Source organism: Bos mutus, chromosome 19 (genome assembly GCF_027580195.1).
Source record: "Bos mutus isolate GX-2022 chromosome 19, NWIPB_WYAK_1.1, whole genome shotgun sequence".
Taxonomy (NCBI): domain Eukaryota; kingdom Metazoa; phylum Chordata; class Mammalia; order Artiodactyla; family Bovidae; genus Bos; species Bos mutus.
In genome coordinates, this window is record NC_091635.1 from 57,204,624 (window position 1) to 57,230,882 (window position 26,259).

At 37.3% G+C, this 26,259-nt stretch overlaps 1 pseudogene; it reads right to left on the minus strand.

Annotated features, from left to right (window-relative positions):
- Nucleotides 1–2,280: 2,280 nt before the first annotated feature.
- The window catches only part of LOC102276678 (uncharacterized), a 50,421-nt pseudogene continuing 26,442 nt past the window's right edge, over nucleotides 2,281–26,259 (minus strand).

A 26,259-nucleotide genomic window follows, 5' to 3' on the forward strand; every position in this document is an offset into this window, starting at 1 on the left:
CAGAAATCTGATATATATCCTGGTATAGCTATTATTCTCTTCTAACTACTATCTTAAAGTATGTTACCTTAAAAAATGTTGTACTTCAGATAAATAACCCAATTCCTTTGTCAATTGCATTATATTTAACTCTCATCAGATCTTTAACCTTTACTATTCTCAAGTATTTTATCATTTATAGACAGTTATTGTTTTACTTATGACTTCCCTGGTGGCTCAGTGTTAAAGAACCCTCCTGTCAATACAGAAGACATGAGCTTGAAGATCCCCTGGAGAAGGAAATGGAAACCCACTCCAGTATTCTTGCCTGAGAAATCCTATGGACAGAGGAGACTGGTTGGCTATGGTCCATGGGGTCGGTCCATGGGGTCCCTAAGTGTCAGACATAACTTAACAACTAGACAACAGCACTATTGTTTTTCTCTGATGCTTTGCAAAAATGTTCCTAGAGAAATGCTTCATCTTCAAGGAGATTCATGGAAATGACCCTGGTAAGTATACACTAACATGCAGGTTTATGATAACTAAGATCATAATACTGAACTAGGTAAATTTTTTAAAACTTTAATGGAAAACTCATTGATCCCTAAAGTTGTTAACCCAAGATCAAGATTGACAAGAATTATTAGTCCTTCTAATTACAAGAGACTAAAGATGATTATGGCTTCCCTGGTGGCTCAGAGGTTAAAGTGTCTGCCTCCAATGTGGGAGACCCAGGTTTGATCCCTGGGTTGGGAAGATCCTTGGAGAAGGAAGTGGCAACCCACTCCAGTATTATTGCCTGGAGAATCCCATGGTTGGAGGAGCCTGATAGGCTACAGTCCATGGGGTAACAAAGAGTCAGATATGAATGAGTGAGATTATAATTTTTATGACTTCTTATACATATTTTCTGCTGTTTTATTTTTCTAGATTTAAGAAACTTTTTCTTCTAAGAATCTGTGACTTACAGCAATTCAATAAAATGTATATTTTTTTGTAAACAAAGATGAGACATTTATCTGTCTTTTCCCTAGCTGATCCCTCCAAAAATTGAAAACTGTCATTAAATATTCTTATTTTTATAACAATATATGCTTTTGCATAAATTTAATAAGAATCTACTCTCCTTGTGACAGAAAGCAATTGGAAATATTGGTTATATCACCAAGGCTTTGACTGAATTTTATATTCAAGAATGACAGACATAAACTCAGACAGCTTTTAGAAATGGCCAAGATTCCAGTAAAATAATCTTAAAAAGAACTTATATGATCAATCACTATTCTTGCTGCACTTATGTAAATAATCAGGCCAAGTTTAATACAGACAAATTCATTTTACTGTGATTATCTTTGATAAAAGGGGGAATAATTACGGAGAAAAATTATGTCTATACCTATATAGGTATTAGATTCTTGTTTTAGTAATTGAAACTGCAGTACTTTGGCCACCTGATGCAGAACTGGCTCATTAGAAAAGACCCTGATGCTGGGAAAGATTGAAGGTAGGAGGAGAAGGGGACGACAGAGGATAGGGTGGTTGGATGACATCACCGACGTGATGGACATGAGTTTGAGTAGGCTCCAGGAGTTGGTTATGGGCAAGGAAGCCTGGCGTGCTGCAGTCCATGCGGTCGCAAAGAGTCAGACATGACTGAGAGACTGAATTGAACTGAACTGAATTTTCTTCAAGGTTTTATTATATGCTGTAAGCTGGACTGAATTCTAAACTCTTTTAATTTCTCCAAATATCTGACTACCAATCTCTAAACTAACATTTCCATTTTTCTTCTACTCATCTGACTTGAAATCAGTAAGAACAAAGATTACCCTTAAGTCTTCTTAGAAAGGATCATGCCAGGTTCTCCTCACTGTCCAGATGGCAGTCAGACTTCAGAGACTCCAGCCTTAAGTGCACATCTCACAGTAAAGAAGAGTCCATCTGACACCTAGTTCTATACAAGCCATGGAAATGTCTGAATCCAATTAACCAGAAATTGAAGCAGATGTCAGTTGAGGGAGACAGCTTCTTAAGATGATTGGAACAGACCTGTGTATCTTTTTCCTTAACCTCTTCTTTTTCTTGGAGAAACAACACTCGTATCCACATTCCCAACCTATTGTAAAAGTGGGAAACTTACCTATTTGTTGGGTTTGCCAGCAGAAATGTCTATCTGTTCATTTCAATGGTGACTCTTCAGTCCATACTGTAACAATTCTTTTCACTTGTCACAAGTGCTACTGCTAATTTCACTTGTTGTCTCCTTGACAGCAGCTATAGAGTAAGACTTGAAGCATCTCATTGGTCCATGGCCACCTTCAATGAGAACTTCCAGAAGGCATACATGACTCTAAGTTTGCTTCCATATGGAAAGTCCTCCTCCTTTGGGTTGGAAAAAAGTGCTAATGAATGCTTGATCAGAAATTTCTCTCTGACATTAGCAGAGCTGGCTGGTTCCACAGCCAAGGCAATAGCAACCAAGTGGTGATCATTTGACTCATTGGCTAAAGTATTGGCTTGACCAAGATGTTTGTTCAGGTAACTAACATCTTACGGAAAAATTTGAATGAAAATTTTTGCCAAACTAATAATTTGGGACAATCACATAGTCCTCAGTTATCTACTTGTTGAACAAAGAGGCACATATGAAATAACAAATACCACCTTCTGCACAAGGATAAATACCACTGGAGAGATTTAAAACTCAATTACACAAAATCAGGAACCAAGCCCATTGGTTACAACAAATTTTACCTGATGACATCTGATCTTTTCACCTATTTAGCTGGTCACTCTCAGATTTGAGTTCCTATTTAAAAATCATCATATAAACTGAACTTGTCATATTGCTTTTAACTCTGTTTTGTGTAACCATTTTTAACTTTTGTTCCTTTTGCCCTTAAAATTATTTATTTATTATTATTATTATTATTTTACTTTACAATATTGTATTGGTTTTGCCATACATCAACATGCATCTGCCACGGGTGTACACGTGTTCCCATTCCTGACCCCCTCTCCCTCTTCCCTCCCCATACCATCCCTCTGGGTCATCCCAGTGCACCAGCCCTAAGCTTCCTGTATCCTGCATCGAACCTGGACTGGCGATTCATTTCTTGTATGATATTATACATGTTTTAATGCCATTCTCCCAAATCATCCCCAGCTCCCTCTCCCACAGAGTCCAAAAGACTGTTCTATACATCTGTGTCTCTTTTGCTGTCTCGCATACAGGTTGTCGTTACCATCTTTCTAAATTCCATATATATGTGTTAGTATACTGTACTGGTGCTTTTCTTCCTGGCTTACTTCACTCTGTATAATAGGCTCCAGTTTCCTCCACCTTAAATTTTTATAAAAAGGATGAACCTAACAGGGTGATGTTGGCTCAGCACTTCGCGATATCTCCAGTGCTTATGATCTTGATAAGGTATAGACTTTAGATGAGAAATACCTGAACTTAATAATGCTATAAAATTTGTTCTTATGTGCAAAGATGAGTAAGACTGTTCTAGCAACTAGTAGAGGGCCATCACATCGTGTGCACTTGATACTTGCTTTGGGATTAAGTTGCTGTTCAAAACAGTAACTAGAAAACAAGATATTTAATTTTTTCAGTTATAAAATACTTCTCAGTTTAGGAGCAAATGGTAAAAATATCTTCATTTTTACATTTATTCTATGTTTCTCAGAGAATAAAGGAGAAAACTTTAATAGGAAAAACAATTCAAATGCACTGTTTTTCAAATTTACATGTACTGCATTCTTTCCCTCAGACTTAGTTATTTGGATGGTTTTTATGGATAATGCAAGAAGTAATGCCATATTAAATAACAATTTAAAGTTAGGCTTTTTGAGACACAATCAGCCACTGAAATACCTGTAAGCCATATATGGGTAGTGAATGGATTACCCAATACTCCAAAACACTTTCAGAGGAGACTGGGAAGCTGGAAAGATGACTTTGAATATGTTCTCTGACAAGTTGTCTCTGAGCTGAAATAGGACAGTTTACTGCTTACATGCAAAGCAACTTAAGAAGCAAACAGAACAGAGGCATCATCTTCTATAAAGAAAGAAGACAATTTATTTCCTGAAAAATAAGCAGAGGGACAAACTACCAGACTACTGCCAGGCATTTTGCAATTCAGAGAATGGCTGTAGTTGGTTTATAATGAGTTTTTCAGGGAAGCAGCGTGGAGCTACCCTCTGGAACTTTGCAATATTAGTCTAGCCCTCAAACAGCTTTAAAAATGATAAATCTTTGTCCCTGAAATAGCATCTTTTATGTTTAATTTATTTTCTTTAGCTTGAACAAAGCCTCCCTATTTATTTTTCGTGGCCCCAGGGGTTAACAATTTATTTTCTTCGGGCTCAAGAAGGTCGCTTTCATTTATTTTCCACAGATCAAGGAGGAAACTTCTAAATGTTTCTAGATCAAGTGGTAGCACTGCCCATATAAGCTAAAGGATAGAGCAAGTATGGAAATTTATTCCTCTGTCCTTGTTATGCATTTTTCTGCATCTGACAGCACACATCAGGTTTAATTGTGTGTAGTGATGTAGGAAGCTGCAGTTACAGATTCCTGTGACAATGTAATAAATTGCCGTTTGTTTTGAAGACTCCATAGTGGTGAGTTAGACCCAGCTGGTGCTGTCACATGAAAGTTGATTTGTGAACCTCTTCCTAACACTGGTGATATTTTGCTGGTAGCTTGAAATTGACCACAGTGGAGGCATTTATACCAAAGAAATTGGCAAATGTCACAAATCAGGTCTTTTGCTTCCTTTTTTCTCAATTTGAAAGCAATCACTGTTGATCAACTGACTATATTACAAAAATAATCATGGTAGATACCTTAGTTGGTAGGTACACTTCAACCTGTTGATCTAGTCTTCCCTGTTGCCAGCATCTCCACCTTCTATAAAATGCATGGTCTTTTTCTTCATTCCACCTCATGAAGAAGGTAATTTGAAGGGCCACAGATAGTTGTTTGCTTTTTTAAAATGTTTTCCAACAGTATAGATCTCATGAGTCAAACCCTCCATGTAGATGATGCTATATTAGTCAATAGAACGAGCAATCAAGACATTATTCTTCAGGGCAATTTGCTTCTTGTTGATTTTGCCATAACGATGCTTGTAGACCAGTTGATTTGCAGACTTCAGATTTGGTAACATCGTTGCTGTTGTTCAGCTGCTAAGTCCTGTCTGACTCTTTGTGATCCCATGGACTGCAGCACGCCAGTCTTCCCTGTCCTTCACTATCTCCCAGAGCTTGCTCAAACTCATGTCCATTGAGTTGGTGATGCCATCCAACCATCTCATCCTCTGTCATCCCCTTCTCCTCCCACTTCAATCTTTCCCAGCATCAGAGTCTTTTCCAATTAGTCAGCTCTTTTCATCAGGTGACCAAAGTATTGGAGCTTCAATTCCAGCATCAGTCCTTCCCATGAATATTCAGGGTTGATTCAGGTTACCAGTATGGTTCCATAATTCTCAGTATGTTAACTGAAACCTGATGAGCTTCGCAAAGGAGTCATTGAAGATCTGACAGAGGCAAAGAAGCTGCAACACCTTTCAAACATTTGGGTTCACACCAACTGATACCTCTGATCTTGATGACAAATGCCAATTTGGGTTCAGTGGGTACATACAAGTTGCTGGCTTTTCATGCTATCCTAACCATTCAAATTTCATTTCTGTACATCTCCCTGTATTCCTTGTGGTGGTGTTTAGCTTTTTCAGAGAAGCTTCCTCTTTGCCTTTCGAAGCATTTTCTGGGCACAAACTTCTTTCTCAGGCACTTGATCTTAAGCTCCGCCAAATTCTTTAGCTTTATCTTGAGGGTTTCTGGCATAGCATGAAGCTTCTTTTTCTTCTCTTCTGCACCTTTCCTGGTTGCAACCCAGAAAGGGGGGTATTTTGCTTCTTTAGAGAGCTAGTATTAAACATGTTCCAACACACTTACTCTAAGTGTGTGTGTATCTGTGTATGTATCAAATGTAATTGAACAACTTTACTGTTTCTGTATGTAGAAAGATTAAAGTCATAACTGCATGGAGATTTTGTTTTTTCATTCAGTTAGTTTTTCAGAAGTCTTCATGTGAAACTGATACTCCTCCCTTGGGTCTTTAACTAGTCAACTTTATATTTGTTTTTAGTTTCTACAACTTAAAGAACTTTTGAATATTAGGCATTAAAAATCCATATTTCTTTAGCACAGTCTCTCTAAATATCCATTCAATATGGAATCCCAGTGTGTGCATGCTAAGTCACTTCAGTCATATCTGACTCTTTATGACCCTATGGACTGTAGCCCGCCAGGCTCCTCTCTCCCTGGGATTCTCTAGGCAAGAATACTGGAGTGGGCTGCCATGCCCTCCTCCAGGGGATCTTCCCGACCCAGGGATCTAACCCATGTCTCTATGTCTCCTGCATTGTCAGGCAGGTTCTTTACCACTAGGACTACTTGGGAAGCCCTATAGAGTTCCCAAATTAATCTATTTTCTTATTCTTCTGTCTCCTATCTTCTCTTCATAGTAGCCGCTCTTTAACTTTCACTGCAGACTCAGACAGAAATATAAGACCCTCTGAGACTGACAAACAGTTTTTGTATTTTTGGCTAAAACATAATAGTTTAAGGCATATTCCTTGGGGAAAAATGAAAATAAATGATGAATGTCCAAACATTAATGTTTGCCTTGAAAATATATCTAGAATCCCAACTAGCACATTTAGAAGTGAGAGATCAAGCTTGGTAAACCACTTACAACCATGCCACATGAGAGAAAGTTGAATGAAAGAAAATACTAATTCAGATGATGTTGTAGATGCCAACCCAAAGTCCTTCCAACCACAAAATGCTAGATATGAGACACTCATCCAAAAATTGTATAGTCTATGCTCAGAACTGGAAACAATAGTTGGGAATTTTATCTATATTTTCTAAACAGAAATTTTGACATTATCTAATTGTTGCCAAATATTAGCAAAGAAAAAATTACTTAAAAATAAAGCCATCTTCTTAATATTGCTAAATTGAGTGGGAATGGATTCTGATATAAAAAGTAAATGTGACCCAATGTTGATAAGAGTTTTGGTGGATGGATATCTTCATTTACAGTTGGTGAAAGATGAAATTGAGAAATATTTTGGTAATACATCCCCAAATCTTGAATATCAGTAAACTTTCAGACTTTTTTCTATGAATTTTAAGCTGTATGTGTATGTGCTGGGGGGAGCTGACATGCATGAAGATTTAGAGATAGGGTGTTGATAAAGCATTTTTCATCAAAGATTAGAGTAATATAGGTTTTCTAAAATAGACAGCCATCTAAATAATGATATAGTTATTTGAACTTAAAAAACTTCAGTCCTTCTGAGCCTATTTTGTATTTGCAAAATGAGTAAAATATAAGTAGTTGAAATTCATATAATGATGATTGTATGCAGTCACTGCTCTAAGTGTGCTACATTTATTAGCTCAGTTGCTACTCACAAAACTCTAAGGTGGGTGCTTTTATTATCTGAAGTGTCTACAAAATGAGTGACTTGTCTATACTGACACAGCCAGTAAGTGGCATAACCAGGTTCTTAACCCAAATTACTGGCTCTGTCTCCTGTCTGTTTTGTAACTTTCCCTATGCACCTCACAGAACTGGAAGAGTCATATGACATAGAAATATAGACTGCCAAACATTTGGTAAATGCTCGATAATATTTCCCATTAAAAATAGAGCTAATAAAAACTAGTTGAACTCGGTCAAGTTTAAAGAGATAGATCAGTGGCAATGCAACTGCAAATGCGATTTGAGTAAACTGGAAAATTCTTCCAGGAAATGTGTAATTTAAACAGATAGGCAAATAGCCCCAGTAAAGCACTTGTGGACAGATTTGGAATTGTCTTAGAGTTTCTGTAAAGGCTTGTAATATAGAACTTCTGAGGACTAGAAAGCAAGAACAGAAATTCCTAGAGTACCAGGAGTAAACAATTGTCAGAAATACCACAGGTAGTTGAAAAGTGCTGCATTGCTGAGACAGAAGGGCTCGAATCTGGATGTTGTCTATGAAAAGTGGAACAGCAGTCAGGAGGCTGTCCACTGGGCGGAAGGCAGGACACTAATAATTAATTCAAGGCACAAGAAGTTCCAGGGCAGACCTGGGAAATCAGGTATCAAAGACTGGCTCCTGCCCTGGAACTTCTTGTGCCTTGAGTTAATTATCAGTGTCCTCCATTTCTGCCCAGTGGGTAGCTTGAGTTACAAGCTGGAATCAAAATAGGTGGGAGAAATTTCAACAGTCTCAGGTATGGGGCGGAATAGGCAATGGCAACCCACTCCAGTACTCTTGCCTGGCAAATCCCATGGATGGAGGAGCCTGGTAGGCTGCAGTCCGTGGGTTTGCTAGGAGTCAGATACGACTGAGTGACTTCACTTTCACTTTTCACTTTCATGTATTGGAGAAGGAAATGGCAACCCACTCCAGTGTCCTTCCCTGGAGAATCACACGGATGGGGGAGCCTGGTGGGCTGCCATCTATGGGGTCGCACAGAGTTGGACACGACTGAAGTGACTTAGCAGCAGCAGCAGCAGCAGATATGGGGATGATACCCCTCTGATGACAGAAAGACAAGAGGAACTAAAGAGCTTCTTGATGAGGGTGAAGGAGGAGAGTGAAAGATCGGGCTTAAAACTAAATGTTAAAAAACTAAGATCATGGCATCTGGCCCCATTGCTTCATGGCAAATAGAAGGGTAGAATGTGGAAGTAGTGACAGATTTCGTCTTCTTGAGCCATGAAATTAAAAGATGCTTACTCCTTGGAAGGAAAGTTATGACCAACCTAGATAGCATATTCAAAAGCAGAGACTTTACTTTGTGAACAAAGGTCCATCTAGTCAAGGCTATGGTTTTTCCAGTGGTCATGTATGGATGTGAGAGTTGGACTGTGAAGAAAACTGAGTGCCGAAGAATTGATGTTTTTGAACTGTGGTGTTGGAGAAGACTCTTGAGAGTCCCTTGGACTGCAAAGAGACCCAGCTAGTCCATTCTAAAGGAGATCAGCCCTGGGTGTTCATTGGAATGACTGATGCTGAAGCTGAAACTCCAATACTTTGGCCATATGATGCGAAGAGTTGACTCATTGGAAAAGACTCTGACGCTGGGAGGGACTGGGGGCAGGAGGAGAAGAGGACGACAGAGGATGAGATGGCTGGATGGCATCACCGACTCAAAGGACATGAGTTTGCGTGAACTCCAGGAGTTGGTGATGGACAGGGAGGCCTGGTGTGCTGCAATTCATGGGGTTGCAAAGAGTTGGACACAACTGAGCGACTAAACTGAACTGAACTGGGCTCTAAAATCACTGCAGATGGTGACTGTAGCCATGAAATCAGAAGCCTCTTGGCAGGAAACTATGACAAACCTAGACAGTGCATTGAAAATCAGAGACATTGCTGACAAAGGTCCATATTGTCAAAGCAAGTGAGAGGTGTGAAAGCCATATAGTTAAGGGGTACAGTTGTGAGAGCTGCACTGTAAAGAAGGTGGAGCACCGAAAAATTGATGCCTTTGAACATGGTGCTGGAGAAGACTTCTGAGAGTCCCTTGGATGGCAAAGAGATCAATCCAATCAATCTTAAGGTAAATCAACCCTGAATACTCATTGCAAGGAATGATGCTGAAGTTGAAACTCCAGTATTTTGGTCACCTGATGTGAAGATCTGACTCATTGGAAAACTTCCTTGATGCTGGGAAAGATTGAGGGCAGAAGTAGAGGAGCATGTTCAAGGATGAGATGGCTGGATGGCATTACTGGTTTAATGGACATGAAGTTGGGCAAACTTCGGGAGATGGTGATAGACTGTGAGGCCTGGCATGCTGCAGTCCATGCAGTCATTGCCAAGGCATTCTACTACTTTTTTTTGTTTGTTTTTGACCATGCCACGAGGCTTGTGGGATCTTAGTTCCCTGATCAGGAATCAAACCCAAGTCCATAGCAATGAAAACCTGCATTGTAACCACTAGACTACCAGGACACTCCCTACCAAGTCATTCTTGATTGAGGGTTTGCTAATTTGAATTCTGAAGTCGTTGTAATTAACACTTGACCAACATTAAATTGTTCAACTTGTATCTAATAGGAACTTCTCAAATTATTTATGTGTTATGTTTCTTGGGTGTGCTCAAACAAAAGCATTGTACATATACATAGATTTCACTGTGGGTAATTAATATGTTCTTCGAACTTACCATTGTCACAGGGGAAGGATGGGGGAAGGGATAGTTAGGGAGTTGGGGGTGGACATGTACACATTGCTATATCATTGCTATATTTAAAATGTGTAACTAATAAGATCCTACTTTATAGCATGGGAATTCTGCTCAATGTTATGTGGGAGCCTGGATGGGAGGGGAGTTTGGGGGAGAATGGATACATGTATATGTATGGCTGAGTCTCTTTGCTGCTCATCTGAAACTATCATAACATTGTTAATTGGCTATACTGTAATACAAAATAAAAAGTTAAAAAAGTATGTATATATACATCTTCTTTAGTAATTCATCCAGTTCCACCATTAACCTAGCTTTATTCATGCTAAAATGTACCATTATATTTTGTATATGTTAATATATATATATTCACTTTGCTATATTTTATTTATTTTAAAAATACTTATTTATTTACTTATTTGGCTGCACCAGCTCTTAGCGGCACACACTTCCTTGCAGCACGTGGGATCTCTAGTTGCAGCATGCAAACTCACAGTCGTGGATGTGGGATCTAATTCCTTGACTAGGGACCAAGCCTGCACACCCTGCAGTGGGAGCGTGGAGTCTTAGCCACTGGACCAGCAGGGAAGTCCTTATTTTGCTGTATTTTAAATTTAAACACATTTTGAATGCATGCTTGTTAATAAAGAAAATGCGAAGACTTCTTCAGGTTTTGTACCTGAAAATCCCTCTCCAGTGCCACCCATGTACTGGGTACCCAAAATTCAGTTCTGACTCACACATACTCTCTGGGACAAGTTTACATACTCATGCTTTAATATTTTTATTTAAAAATATTTACTTAATAATATACTTTCTATTAAAAGTGATATAGGCACTTTTCTCTCAATAGAAAATTTTAAGTCAACAAGACTTAAATGAGTTATCTCATATGTCATTAACAAATTGCCAGTAACTCCCAAATATATTAGTTTTGCTTCTAACTTCAATTATAAAAAAATCAGCATTTTTACTTTTTAAACTTGCTTTATGTCATCCTATTCTTTCAGGGCTCATATTCCTGATATAAACACATGGTAATATATCCTATATGTTCTGAGTCAGATCTGAACACCATGTATTATGACTATACTCACTCATAATGTGTGCTCAGTCATGTCCAGCTCTTTGTATCTCTTTGCACTGTAGTCCACCAGGCTCATTTGTCCAGGCAAGAATACTGGAGTGGGTAGCGATTTCCTTTTCCATGGGATCTTCCCGACCCAGGGATCAACCCTGCATCTCCTGCATCCTCCACATTGCAGATGGGTTCTTTACCTGCTGAGCCATCAGAGAAGCCTTATTATACCTAAACCATTCATTTTTTGTGTAATATAGATTTCTTGAATTATATCAACAAGCCAACTTAGAAACTTTTAAATAAAAAAATGAAAATGGGTGGCAGAGTTTCAGGGTCCATTGTTTTTCTCCAGGAAAAGTTATATTCATAAATGTGCATTAATTTTACTACTATTTCTGACCATATTTCTTTCCCTAAAGATGAAAAAACAGTTGCTTTTGGAGAGCATTCTCTCTTCTTCTGTTTTTCACAATCACTTACTGTTGCTTCACAGCCACTCAGTAAGATCATTACCACTGCTTTTTATGTTTAACTTACCTCACTTCCAACCCAAAGGTATCTCCTTTTAATAACTGCTAATTTCCTGTTGATCAAGGTCCTTTATAATTAGTTTATATGGGTATTTGCTAGCTTGCTTCAGTAGGCCTTCTAGTCTGTGATGTAGTCATTGCTTTGGTATCTATGCTGGGTTGCAAAATAACCCTGACTGCCCACCAAGCTTTCAGTTGCCAAATGATATCCTGATGGCATGGTTTGCATGCCAACTCCAACATATGGTGATAGATGCCTGAGACTTTATTTATTTATTTCATGTCAAGTGGATTGTTTGAAGGTTTTCAGGGGTATGTTTTTTATTGGGGTCTATATTGCTTCAAGTCTAATGTAGAATTTTCTACTTCAAAAAACTTTGCTATTAAATTAAATTAACTTTGAATTAAAGAGCCTCTTGATGAAGATGAAAGAAGAGAGTGAAAAATCTGGCTTAAATTTCAACATTCAAAAAACCAAGTTCATGGTATCCAGTCCCATCACTTCATGAAAATAGATGGGGAAAAAATGGAAACAGTGACAGACTTTATTTTCTTGGGCTCCAAAATCACTGCAGATGGTGACTGCAGACTTGAAATTAAAAGACACTTGCTTCCTGGAAGAAAAGCTTTGACAAAGCTAGACAGCATCTTAAAAGCAGAGACATTACTTTGCCAGCAAAGATCTGTCTAGTCAAAGCTATGTTTTTTTCACTAGTCATGTATGGATGTAAGAGTTGAACTGTGAAGAAAGCTGAGTGCCAAAGAACTGATATCTTCAAACTGTGGTGTTGGAGAAAACTCTTGAGAGTACCTTGGACTACAAGGAGATCCAAAAGTCCATCCTAAAGGAAATCAGTCCTGAATATTCATCAGAATGACTGATGCAAAAGCTGAACCTCCGATACTTTGGCCACCTGGTGCAAAGAGCTGACTCAGTGGAAAAGAGCCTGATGCTGGGAAAGATTGAAGGCAGGAAGATAAGAAGATGACAGAGGATGAGATGGTTGGATGGCATCACTGACTCAATGGACATGAGCTTGAGTAAACTCCAGGAGTTGGTGATGGACAGGGAGGCCTAGGCAGTGTGCTGCAGTCCATGGGGTCACAAAGAGTCAGACATGACTGAGCAAATGAACTGAACTGAGTGACCATCATTTACCCTATTAATAATTTTTAAAAGTTTTCTTTTCTTTAAAAATTTTCTTTACCTTTTGGCTTCTTTCACCTATTTTCCCCAACTCCCACCCTCAATTCTGGCAACCACTATGTGTCCTATATATCTATGAGTTTTTTTTTTTTTTAATACTACAAATAAAAGAGAAAATACAATATTTATGTTTCTCTGTCTGAGTTATTTAGCATAGTGCTCTTGAAGTCTATTCATTTTGTTGCAAATGGCAAGCTTTTGTTCTTTTTTATGGCTAAATAATATCCCGATAAATTTAATATAAACAACATACATTTCATTATTCATCCATACATTGATGGACACTTACACTGTTTCCATATCTTGCTTACTGTAAATAATGCTCTGTTAAATGGGGGAATGTGTGTGTGTGTGCATATCTCTTTTTTGATCTCTCTCTTTTTTGATGGGGTTTTCTTTTTTGTTTTGTTTTTTGGATAAGTATCCAGAAATGAGATTGCTGGCTCATATGGTGGTTCTATTTTTAATTTTAGATGAACTTCCCTACTTTTTTTCATAGTGGCTACATCAGTTTTTATTCCCACCAACACTATTCTCTTTATTCTTTCCAATACTTGTTATGTCTTGTCTTTTTGATAATAACCATTCTAACAGGTATGAAATGATATTTCACTGTGATTTTGGTTTGCATTTCCATGATGATTAATGTTGAGCATCTTTTCATGTACTTGTTTGACATCTGTGTGTTTTCTTCAGAAAAAATGCCTCAGATCTCCTGGCCAGTTTTTAATTTGATTGTTTTTTTGCTGTTGAGCAAATAATTTCTCCATATATACTTAATATTGGTCCCTTATAAGAAACATGATTTGCAAATACTTCTCCCACTCAGTACGTTGCCTTTTCACTTTTTTTTTTTAAATTTTATTTTATTTTTAAACTTTACATAATTGTATTAGTTTTGCCAAATATCAAAATGAATCTGCCACAGGTATACATGTGTTCCCCATCCTGAACCCTCCTCCCTCCTCCCTCCCCATACCATCCCTCTGGGTCGTCCCAGTGCACTAGCCCCAAGCATCCAGTATCGTGCGTCGAACCTGGACTGGCAACTCGTTTCTTACATGATATTTTACATGTTTCAATGTCATTCTCCCAAATCTTCCCACCCTCTCCCTCTCCCACAGAGTCCATAAGACTGTTCTATACATCAGTGTCTCTTTTGCTGTCTCGTACACCAGGTTATTGTTACCATCTTTCTAAATTCCATATATATGTTAGTATACTGTATTTATGTTTTTCCTTCTGGCTTACTTCACTCTGTATAATAGGCTCCAGTTTCATCCACCTCATTAGAACTGATTCAAATGTATTCTTTTTAATGGCTGAGTAATACTCCATTGTGTATATGTACCACTGCTTTCTTATCCATTCGTCTGCTGATGGACATCTAGGTTGCTTCCATGTCCTGGCTATTATAAACAGTGCTGTGATGAACATTGGGGTACACGTGTCTTTTCCTTCTGGTTTCCTCAGTGTGTATGCCCAGCAGTGGGATTGCTGGATCATAAGGCAGTTCTATTTCCAGTTTTTTAAGGAGTCTCCACACTGTTCTCCATAGTGGCTGTACTAGTTTGCATTCCCACCAACAGTGTAAGAGGGTTCCCTTTTCTCCACACCCTCTCCAGCATTTATTATTTGTAGACTTTTTGCAGCCATTCTGACTGGTGTGAAATGGTACCTCATAGTGGTTTTGATTTGCATTTCTCTGATAATGAGTGATGTTGAGCATCTTTTCATGTGTTTGTTAGCCATCTGTATGGCTTCTTTGGAGAAATGTCTATTTAGTTCTTTGGCCCATTATTCAACATAGTTTTGGAAGTTTTGGCCACAGCAATCAGAGCAGAAAAAGAAATAAAAGGAATCCAAATTGGAAAAGAAGAAGTAAAACTCTCACTATTTGCAGATGACATGATCCTCTACATAGAAAACCCTAAAGATTCCATCAGAAAATTACTAGAAATAATCAATGACTATAGTAAAGTTGCAGGATATAAAATCAACACACAGAAATCCCTTGCATTTCTATACACTAATAATGAGAAAACAGAAAGAGAAATTAAGGAAACAATTCCATTCACCATTGCAACGGAAAGAATAAAATACTTAGGAATATATCTACCTAAAGAAACTAAAGACCTATATATAGAAAACCATAAAACACTGGTGAAAGAAATCAAAGAGGACACTAATAGATGGAGAAATATACCATGTTCATGGATTGGAAGAATCAATATAGTGAAAATGAGTATACTACCCAAAGCAATTTATAGATTCAACGCAATCCCTATCAAGCTACCAACAGTATTCTTCACAGAGCTAGAACAAATAATTTCACAATTTGTATGGAAATACAAAAAACCTCGAATAGCCAAAGCGATCTTGAGAAAGAAGAATGGAACTGGAGGAATCAACCTACCTGACTTCAGGCTCTACTACAAAGCCACAGTTATCAAGACAGTATGGTACTGGCACAAAGACAGAAATATAGACCAAAGGAATAAAATAGAAAGCCCAGAGATAAATCCACGCACATATGGACACCTTATCTTTGACAAAGGAGGCAAGAATATACAATGGATTAAAAACAATCTCTTTAACAAGTGGTGCTGGGAAAACTGGTCAACCACTTGTAAAAGAATGAAACTAGAACACTTTCTAACACCATACACAAAAATAAACTCAAAATGGATTAAAGATCTAAACATAAGACCAGAAACTATAAAACTCCTAGAGGAGAACATAGGCAAAACACTCTCTGACATACATCACAGCAGGATCCTCTATGACCCACCTCCCAGAATATTGGAAATAAAAATCAAAAATAAACAAATGGGACCTAATTAACTTTAAAAGCTTCTGCACATCAAAGGAAACTATTAGCAAGGTGAAAAGACAGCCTTCAGAATGGGAGAAAATAATAGCAAATGAAGCAACTGACAAACAACTAATCTCAAAAATATACAAGCAACCCCTACAGCTCAACTCCAGAAAAATAAATGACCCAATCAAAAAATGGGCCTTTTCACTTTGTTGTGCAGTTTTTTGTTTCCTGAAGTTCTGTTGCTTTTGCTTTTGGTGTCCTTTTCTAAATCATCACCAAGGTTTATGTCAAGGAACTTACTACCAATGTTTTCTTCTAGAAATTTTATGGTTTCAGGTCTCATGTTCAACCCCTCAATCCATTTTGACAATTTTAATTTTTGTTTGTGGTAAAATATAGTGGCTCATTTGCATTCTTTTGCAGATGACTGTCTTGTTTTCCAAATACCACTTATTGAAGAGACGTGTCTTTTTCCTACTCTGTATTGACTCTTTTGTTTTAAGTTAATTCAAAATATATTCATAGGTATATTTCTTGGCTTTCTATCCTCTTCCATTGATCTCTATGTCTGTTTTTATATCAATATCTTACTGTGTTATTTATTATAGCTTTGTAATATAGTTTGAAACCAGGGCTCATTATGCCTCCAGCTTTGTTATTTTCTCATTAGTGCTTTGGCTACTCAGGGTCTTTTTTGATTATATAAAAATTTTTAGGATAATTGTTCTACTTCTGTGAAAAGTGCCATTGGAATATTGATAGAAATTCCACTGTATTTATAGATTGCCTTTGGTAGTATAGACACTTAGCTACATTAATTCTTATAATCCATTAGCATGAAATGCCTTTCACTTATTTGTGTCTTCTTTAATTTTTTAAATTAATGCTTAACAGTTTTCAATATACAGGTCTTCAATATAAGGTGGTGTTTCAGCAGGCTCCTAGATATGTATGTTAAATTTGATGCGTACCTCCTTAGTCAGGTGCTTTAATATAAACAGGGGAGTCTCCTTCACTTTAAGGTTGGGAAGGATTGGCTACCTCTGAGATGGGCCACAGGCCAGGAACATGTGACTGTACATGAGTTTTAAGAGGCATTTCTTAAATAATTACAGTGTTGTGAGTCTCAGGACACAAAACCTGCTGCTCTACAAAATTAGATGTTTTGGGGGCTCATCTCTCAGGTACAGGTCTTAAAAGTCAAAGTGCCCTATGTGGGATTGGAACCCTTCATTCCACTTGGAAAAGCACCCACTTAATAATTTTCTCTTCCTCACTGTGCTGGGGTCACTCTGCTGAGAAGATAAGATTAGGTTTATGGCAATATTGTGTCCCAACCAGTCCTATCAGTTTCTATGTGGCTTTCTTCTCATTTGTCTGATGTGCAGTCACCACTCGGACAGACTTTGGATTATCTTTTAAGAGGAAATTACTCTATATGTAGCTGCTGACTCGGTGTATCCACTGAAGGAGGTGAGGTCAGTATTTTCTTACATCATTCCCTTGAAATGAAACAGATTATTCCTTGCAAAAACAATAGAATACATATTTTTCTCAAGTGTTCTTTGAACATTTTCCAGGATAGATTCTATATGAGGCCACAAAACAAGTCTTAACAAACATAAATGAAGAAACAAGAGGAAATACAGTAATGATAAGGGAACTTTAACACCCCATTTACATAAGTGGATAGATCATCCAGATAGAAAATTAATAAGGAAACATAGGCCTTGAATGTCACATTAGACTAGATGGACTTAACAGATAAATATGTGCACTTTTTAAACAGTACAAAATATTTTATTATTAAAATCAAATAGTAGTATTAAGTTAAAAATGATTTGAATGCATGCCTTTATCCACTAACTTCTGAAATTTCACTAAAATGATAGCTTATAAAAAGTATCAATGACAGACATGAAGACTGAAACAGGAAACAATACCAAGGACTTCCCGAAGAAGGATAGTAGGTGGACAAGTAGCCAATTTGAGAAAACTGAAATTTAAGTTGGCATTATTACAAGCTCACTAGAAAGTTAATTTGTTTTGCAAAATGTCATAACTGAAATCAGGCACCTTTGAAAAATAATGATGAAGTTAAGGAGTTTTTTAAAAGCTCTAATTGAGACATTCTTTAAGACATACTTAACTGCCAGATTCTCTCCCATAAAAGTCACTATTGGCTTTTATCCAGGGTGGCAAAGAAATGGGGGTTTACTTTACTGGAAATTTTCAAACAAATTCTAGGAATTACAGGAATCTGTGTGCAGCTGAGGGTGAGGATAGTGTACTAGAATACAAGGACACTAAAAACCAAAACTACATCCGCAGGAAGGGAACTGAAAGTCTTCCTTGGGTAACCTCACTATCTTCAGGGAAAAAAGATCACCTTACTTAGACAGACTTTATTTTCTCAGGCTCCAAAATCACCACAGATGGTAAATTGTGGTCATGAAATTAAAAGACATTTGCTCCTTTGAAGAAAAACTATAACAAACCTAGAAAGCATATTAAGAAGCAGAGACATTACTTTGCTGACAAAGGTCCATATAATAAAAGCTATGGTTTTCCAGTAGTCACATATGGATGTGAGACTTGGACCATAAAGAAGGCTGAGCACCAACGAACTGATGCTTTTGAACCGTGGCATTGGAGTAGACGCTTGAGAATCCCTTGGAGTGCAAGGAGATCAAACCAGTCAATCCTAAAGGAAATCAATCCTGAATGTCCCATTGGAGGGACTGATGCTGAGGCTGAAGCTCCAATACTTTGGCCATCTAATGCGAAGAGACCCTGAGCTGGGAAAGATTGCAGGCAGGAGGAGAAGGGGATGGCAGAGGATGAGATGGTTGGGTGGCATCACCAATTCAATGGACATGAGTTTGAGCAAGCTCCAGGAGACAGTGAAGGACAGGAAAGTCTGGCGTGCTACAGTTTATGGGGTCTCAAAGAGTCGGACACTACTGAGTCACTGAACAGCAGCAACAGAGAAATCCATAGCACACAATTCCCAGTCATATTCACAGACTTCCAAAGATATTTTATTGCTATATTATTCATTATGAGCTAACAGCCAAAGATCTGGAGAAGGGAATGGCAATCCACTCCAGTATTCTTGCCTGGAGAATCCCAGGGATGGGGGACCCTGGTGGGCTGTCGTCTACGGGGTTGCACAGAGTCGGACACAACTGAAGCGACTTAGCAGCAGTAGCAGGCAAAGATCATGATGTCAGAAATTTGAAAAAAAAATCTTTAACCTGAAAGAGAGAAACCAATATAAACAAAACAACAATGAAAAGGGAGAAATCAGAAATGCAGGGAGATAAAAACTAGAATTCATTATCTTCAGAAAGATAAAAGATAATTGTCCTTTCATGACATAAGAAAATCCTAGTATAAAAATATATTTCAGAGAACAAGAAGGAGATTGTGTAAATTTAAAATATGATAGTAAAAATTAAAGCATCAATAGAAATCTTAGATGATAAAGTTAGGGAACCCTCCCAGAAAGTAAGATGTGACAAAAAAGACTTGAAATGGGAAAGGAAATATAAAGCAAAGGATTAGTCTGAGTGAATACATATCTTTGTAAGAGAATTTTAAAAGAGACATTAACAATTTCATGGAAAAATTATAAATACATAATTAAAGATAAATTCCTGAAGCTGAAGAATGCTTCTCTCAATAAAAGGGTTTTAAAATAACTGAACAAAGGATGAGAAAAGATTTTTCCAAGGTACACCATCTTGAAATTTCAAAAAATTAAGGACCAAAAAAAAAAAAAAAAATTAAGGAAAGGAAAGCTTCCAGAATGAAATGCAAAGCATAGTGAAACAACAGAAATAAGTGAGAAGAGAAATCAAAATTGAGTTGCAATTCTCAACCACAAAGTCTCTGTTATACAGTCAGGAAATTATTTCCAATCTGGACATCCATAAACAACCACATCATCAACCAAAACATGAGAGTAGAACTTCTGCTCACAGTTATGAGAGAGTACATTATATCAGAATAATCCTCCTACTAAGAACTAGCAGAAAAATGGACTAAGGTACTTTTTAAAAGTCTTTGTGAAGGCTATCAGTGTGGTTAGGATCTGAAAATTTGATATCTTGGTGGAAAAGTCAAAGAGGGATGCCTGACATTTCATTCTATTCCCTTCTGATACATTTCCTAAATCTGAAGCAGTGCCCCGAGAGGCTGGAACACTAAGCGACCCTGCCATCCAAGTGCCCATAGTGAGCTGCATATTACCTAATCCACTGAACCATAAAATGAGATATGCACAGCAGCACTCCATTACTAAATGCAAATGGTCAGTGAAGCTGGACAGGCCTAGGCAAAGAATAAGAGGATATGTTGAGGAGTGAAAGGGGTAGACAGATGGGTGTCGTCTACTTGCCCTTCCAGATCCTCTTTCCAAATTTTCAACTTTTTCTTTTATTGGAAATGGTCTATCTCTCAGTTGGCTTTGGCCAATCAGAGGCAGCAGCAGCAAATCAGAGGAGAGATGAGGACTTCGGGTTGGATGTTCCTCTAGTTCTCTGCTTGTTGGCCTGCTTGTTGACAAAGACTGCTTCTCTTCTGTAGGTCACCCTGCTGGCTGGAGACCCTCTCCTGCAGCTACTAATGAAACAGTTCAATCCCCAGCTGCCAGAATCCGTTCTCTTTGACCTCCAGACTTAGGATGGTTAAGCATCTCACTGTTTCTAGCAAAATGGTACTTTCCTATTCTTACTAACTTCCCTTCATCCATTTCTTACCCTTGAAAACAGTTCCTTTATTAAAAATTCCTTCAGTTACCTCATTTCACAGTGCCATCTGTTTCCTGTCAAGACCCTGCTTGATATAATTTCTAATTTAAAATGCAAACTTTATCATAGTATTTAATTATCATATATATGAGTCTATTCCTGGACTCCGTTCTCTTCATGATGTGCTTAAGTGTTCTTGCACCAACAACACATTATTTTAATTAATCTAGCATTATAGTATAGTTTTATATCTGATAGGGCAAACAGTTTTTAAACATTTTGGTTTCAGGATGTCCTTTCAGTTTTAAAAATTGTTGAGTCCAAAGAGCTTTCGTTTATGAGAGACGAATTACCAAAATTTTCCCATACTAGAATTAAAATGAAGATCTTTAAAACTGTTTTATAATTCATATAATGATAATGTAAACCTATTACATGTTAACATAACCTATTTTATAGAAAAATATATTTCCCCACAAATTAATAAGAAGCACTTTATTGCTTGAAATTGCTTCAAATATTTTTAATGTATGGTAACAGAAAAGGTTTGTATTACCACATCTGCATTTACATACAGTTGGTTGTAGCATGGCATCACTGACTCGATGGACGTGAGTTTGAGCAAGCTCCGGGAGTTGGTGATGGACAGGGAAGCCTGGCAGGCTGCAGTCCGTGGGGTCGCAAAGAGTCGAACATGACTGAGCAACTGAACTGAACTGATTGTAGCATGCTATTTTCCTTGAACTGCATGAAACACATTTCACATACACATAGGTAGTTAGAAAAGGAAGGAATATTTTAATAATCTTTTCAGTCAATTGTGGATATTATTCTTTGATTATATACAGAAGTTTGACAAAGTAGTTTCTTAGAGGTTATTTTTAATGTGGAATCTGAAATCACATCAATGAACTTAAATTTAAAATTCATTGGTCTATCTCTTACTTGGAATGGATCTTAGATTCAAGTATGATTTTGTAACATCATGTATTTGTCATTTAGAAAATATTGATTTGCTAAGGTATACAGAATCTTCCAAATGTTGAGATAATTTATTAGACAATGTCAAAAAGAATCACATTAATCAATATCACTAAAGATGTCATCAAAAAAATTCTCCATTATTGGGAAGCTCAAAGCTCATGGTGGCAGATACAAGTTCCTCAAAATTTTAATTTTCACTTGAAAGTGCGTGTCTTATCATTGACAACAAATGATGACAACTGTTTTTCTTGATGTGCCAGGCTTAATTTATTTTTCTGAAAACACCTGCCAAATATTCCAAGTTTGAGTGGTCAGAGTTTGTCTGTTACTCTTGGAAGTAAAAATGGTGGATAGTTCAGTCTGCAATTCAAGCAGTCTCACAAAGCCTGTTTCTCAAGAGCATTATTGTACTTCAACATGCAATAGAGGGGCTTTGGTTGTATTTTATATTTTTATACAGAATATTAAAAATATGTGTTCTCAAAGGTCAAGATTTAATAATGCTAACAGCATATACTTCTTTCCAAGAACATTCTAATAAAAAGGAGCTAAAACTAGCTCCTTTTTTCCCACTGTCTTTGTGTGGTGTTGATAACATAACTTCTAATACAATTTTGTCCTGTCTTTTTTATAGCTTATTTTTATTTTTGTTAATTTTTATTGGTGTATAGCTGCTTTACAATGCTGTATTAGTTTCTACTGTACAACAAAGAGACTTAGCTATATGTATACATATAGTGAAGTGAAGTGAAAGTCACTCAGCCGTGCCCAACTCTTTGTGACCCCGTGGACTATACAGTCCATGGAATTCTCTAGGCCAGGTAGCCTTTCCCTTCTCCAGAGGATCTTCCCAACCCAGGGATTGAACCCAGGTCTCCCGCATTGCAGGCAGATTCATATCACCTCTTTTTTTTGGATTCCCTTCCCAGTTAGGTCACCACAGAGTACTGAGTAGAGTTCCCTGAGCAATATAATTGGTTTTCATTAGTTATTTATACATGGTATAAGTAGTGTATGTATGTAAATCCCAATTTGTTCTCTTATGTCTGTGTATCTGTTTTGCAAATAAGATTACCCACACCATTTTTCTAGATTCCACATATATATGTTAATATACAATAGTTCTTTTTCTCTTTCAGACTTACTTCACCCTGTGTAACAGTCTCTAAGTCCATCCATGTCTCTACAAATGACCCCGTTTTTTTCCTTTTTATGGCTAAGTAATATTCCACTGTATATGTATTATACCACATCTTCTTTATCCATTCCTCTGTTGATGGATATTTAGGTTAATTCTATGTCCTAGAGATTCTAAATAGTGCTGCAATGAACACTGTAGTGCATTTGTCTTTTTAAATTAAGATTATCTCTGGGCATATGCCCAGAAATGGGATTGCTGGTCATATGGCTAGTTCTATTTTTAGTTTTTTAAGGAACATGTATGCTGTTCTCCATAGTGGCAAAGGAAATCATTGTTTATGTCTTGTTTAAACCAAAGACAACCCTCAGAGTGGGAGAAAATACTTGCAATTTGGCAACTGACAAATGGTTAATTTCCAAAATATACAAACAGCTTATATAGCTCAATATAAAAAAAGCAATCAAATCAAAAAATTGGCAGAAGACTTAAATAGACATTTCTCCAAAGAAGACATACAGATGGCCAACACACACACGAAAAGATGCTTAACATCACTAATTATCAGAGAAGTGTAAATCAAAACTGCAATGAAATATCACCTCACACAAGTTGGAATGGCCATCATTAAAAAGTCTATAAACAATACATGCTGAAGAGGATATGGAGGAAAGGAAGATCTTCTATGCTGTTGTTTAGTCACTAAGTCATGTCTGATTCTTCTGCGACCCCATGAGCTATAGCCTGCCAGACTCCTCTGTCCATAGGATTTCCCAGGCAAGAATACTAGAGTGGGTGGCCATTTCCTTCTCCAGGAAGTCTTCCAGGGATTGAACAGGAGGATTGGCATTGTCAAGAGCATTCTTTACCACTGAGCCACCTTGGAAGCCCTGTGCTCTGTTGGTAGGAATGCAAATTGCCTCCCTGTCTTGATTTGCACAAAGCTGCCAGCGGTTTACCCACCACTGTTTCCACACCATCAGTAGAAATAGGAACACACACAAAAAAATAGTAAATTACATCTGAGTATTGTTATGAAAAGATCTTTGACTTTGTGGGCCCCTAAAAAATTTAGGAAACCCCAGAGTCTATAGACCATAATTTGAGAATGATTTTGGTAGGATAACTATTCTGTGCTATACCAGAGGTAGTTATAGCATAATGTTTAAACCTGGGGTCTTAAAGTGAGACTATTTTGGAACCAAATTTGACTTGACTACTTATTTTGGACCATTTGACCACTCCCACTCTTTGAGTTACAATAACTCTCACTCCCTCAAATGCATGTGTAATGCATGCAGATGCACAGTAAATTTGCATTAATCAATGAATAAGAAGAAAAAAGATGCTATGTCTGTGTAGTTAATTATAGAGAAACAGGGTGCAGTTATCTTAAGGCCAAGAAAAATATACTTCCTTATATGAAGGTTTTTTTTTATTTCTTTCCTCAACTTCAAGATATAATCATATTCATCATTTGAAAATTACTATTTTCAAAGTATTTTGAATATATTCCTATTTAAATAATTTTGTTTTATTTTGTTCGGATTCATAAAGTTTCTTTATTCCACATGTTTAGTTCCTTGAAATGAGGAAAGGCATTATTATTATTTGTTTACTTCCTTTTCTTTTTGTTTGTTTGTTTTACTTATTCTGTTTCCAAATGCAGCCCAAACTCTGACAAAAGGTGGGCATTCAGTCAATGGTAATATAAATAATAATTGAATGGTGAAATTGAAATTGATCCTGAAATTTTTTTTAAATTCATTTTATACATATTCTTCTTAGAATTATGCTAGGAAAGAAATTTCTTTGTTTCTTAAAGGCAAATTAATTTGGTGATGAAATTATAAAGGCATCTGTCTCCTGAGTGCAGAACACCAACAATACATATTTAAGTATCTAAAAGAAGGTTATTTTTTGTTATTATTTTTATCATATTTTTATACTTTTGCCAAAAAATTAATTAGACAATTGAGGACAGAGGCATGGCATCTTCCTGGAGAAAGATGGTCAAATATTCAGTGAGGAAATGTACTCATTTTTTCTAGTTCTTCTTTTCCATAAGAATAAAAAACTTATTTTCTCAAACAACATATAAGACAAAGGTAAGAACTGGAAATTCTACTCTAAGATCAAAGAATAAGAAATGTTCTATGTTCTATTTTGATTCACCCTTTAGTGTCAGTGGGGTCACAATAATACCAGCAGCAATGATCCAAAAAAGAGAAAACATAGATGTTTAAGGGCCTATATGGAAGTTACAGGCAGTAATCCTCAGTGGAAGTGGACTTAGAGAGCGCCATACTCATTATTTTTGCAGTAAAGACGCACAGGGTGACTGTGTTGTAGGGTTTTTATTCTTCTTTCTCTTTCTTTTCTTTTAGGATTAAAATATTTATAATCTTCAAGGGCAGACTCGTATCTAAATAAATAAGAAGGTAAATAAATGGCTGCCTTTCTCTTGTAGCACATGATGAGTCCAACTGGGAAATGCCTCTCCTTAGTCAGCTGCTCTGTTCTTTGGGAAAAGCTGCAGAACATACCTCTGCTCTTATAATTTTTGTAAGGCCAATCTCTTTTCAGGTAAGGCCAATGTCTACTGATATTCATTCTCCCAATTTAGAAAAAGTCATTTAAAAACTCTAGTGATTTAAAGGACATATTTCTTTCTCTTCTCTCCCTTTTTTTTTTTTTTGCATGCCCACGTCACTGAATTTACAGAATTCAAGTCAACATATAATAACTCACATAATAACTTCTCCAGTCTCTGTCCTCCACATGTTCTTGAAATCTCATTCAACCAGAAAACAGGTTCATACTTCAATCATACAAATATGTTTTGCCTTTTTTAAATGAAGGTGAGCTCCGAATTCTGGATGAAGGGTTAAAGCATGAAGTGTAAGCATGAGTCAAACTTTTCAAAAATGAGAAATAGAGGAGTTTTAGAGGTTGTTCAATTCAATTCCCTCAATTCAAAGATGAGGAAACTTTCTTCGGGAGGTAAACGGCAAATAACTATGATTATGGTCTGTATACTGGGAGTTCAAGGTTGTGTTAAACACTGTGCACCCATTATCTTCTCTGATTTCTTCACCTTTGTTACCAGAGGGGGCACCCCTTCCAGGGCCTCAGAATGGGCTCTTGTCTAACACTTGGAACTGAAGTGTCTGAGGAGACATGTGCTGACTCAGTGAAAGACATTACTGGCCAGGCAGAGAGCAGCAGGGTCAGGGAACCCAGGAGAATTACTTCGTCACATGTTCACAGTCTCAGGTTTTAGGATAGTGGGATTCATTTCCAGGTTGTCTCTGGCCTGTCATCTTGCCTGTTCCTATATTTGGTATGACCGTGGTCCTTCCTGGCGGTACACACATCTCTCAGCCAAGGTGGATTCTAGCATGAGGGCCTCTTGGAGGTTGGCAAGACATATTATGGGCTTGCACTTCCTCCCTCCTTTTGGCCCCTCCCAAATTCTGTCAGTTGGTTT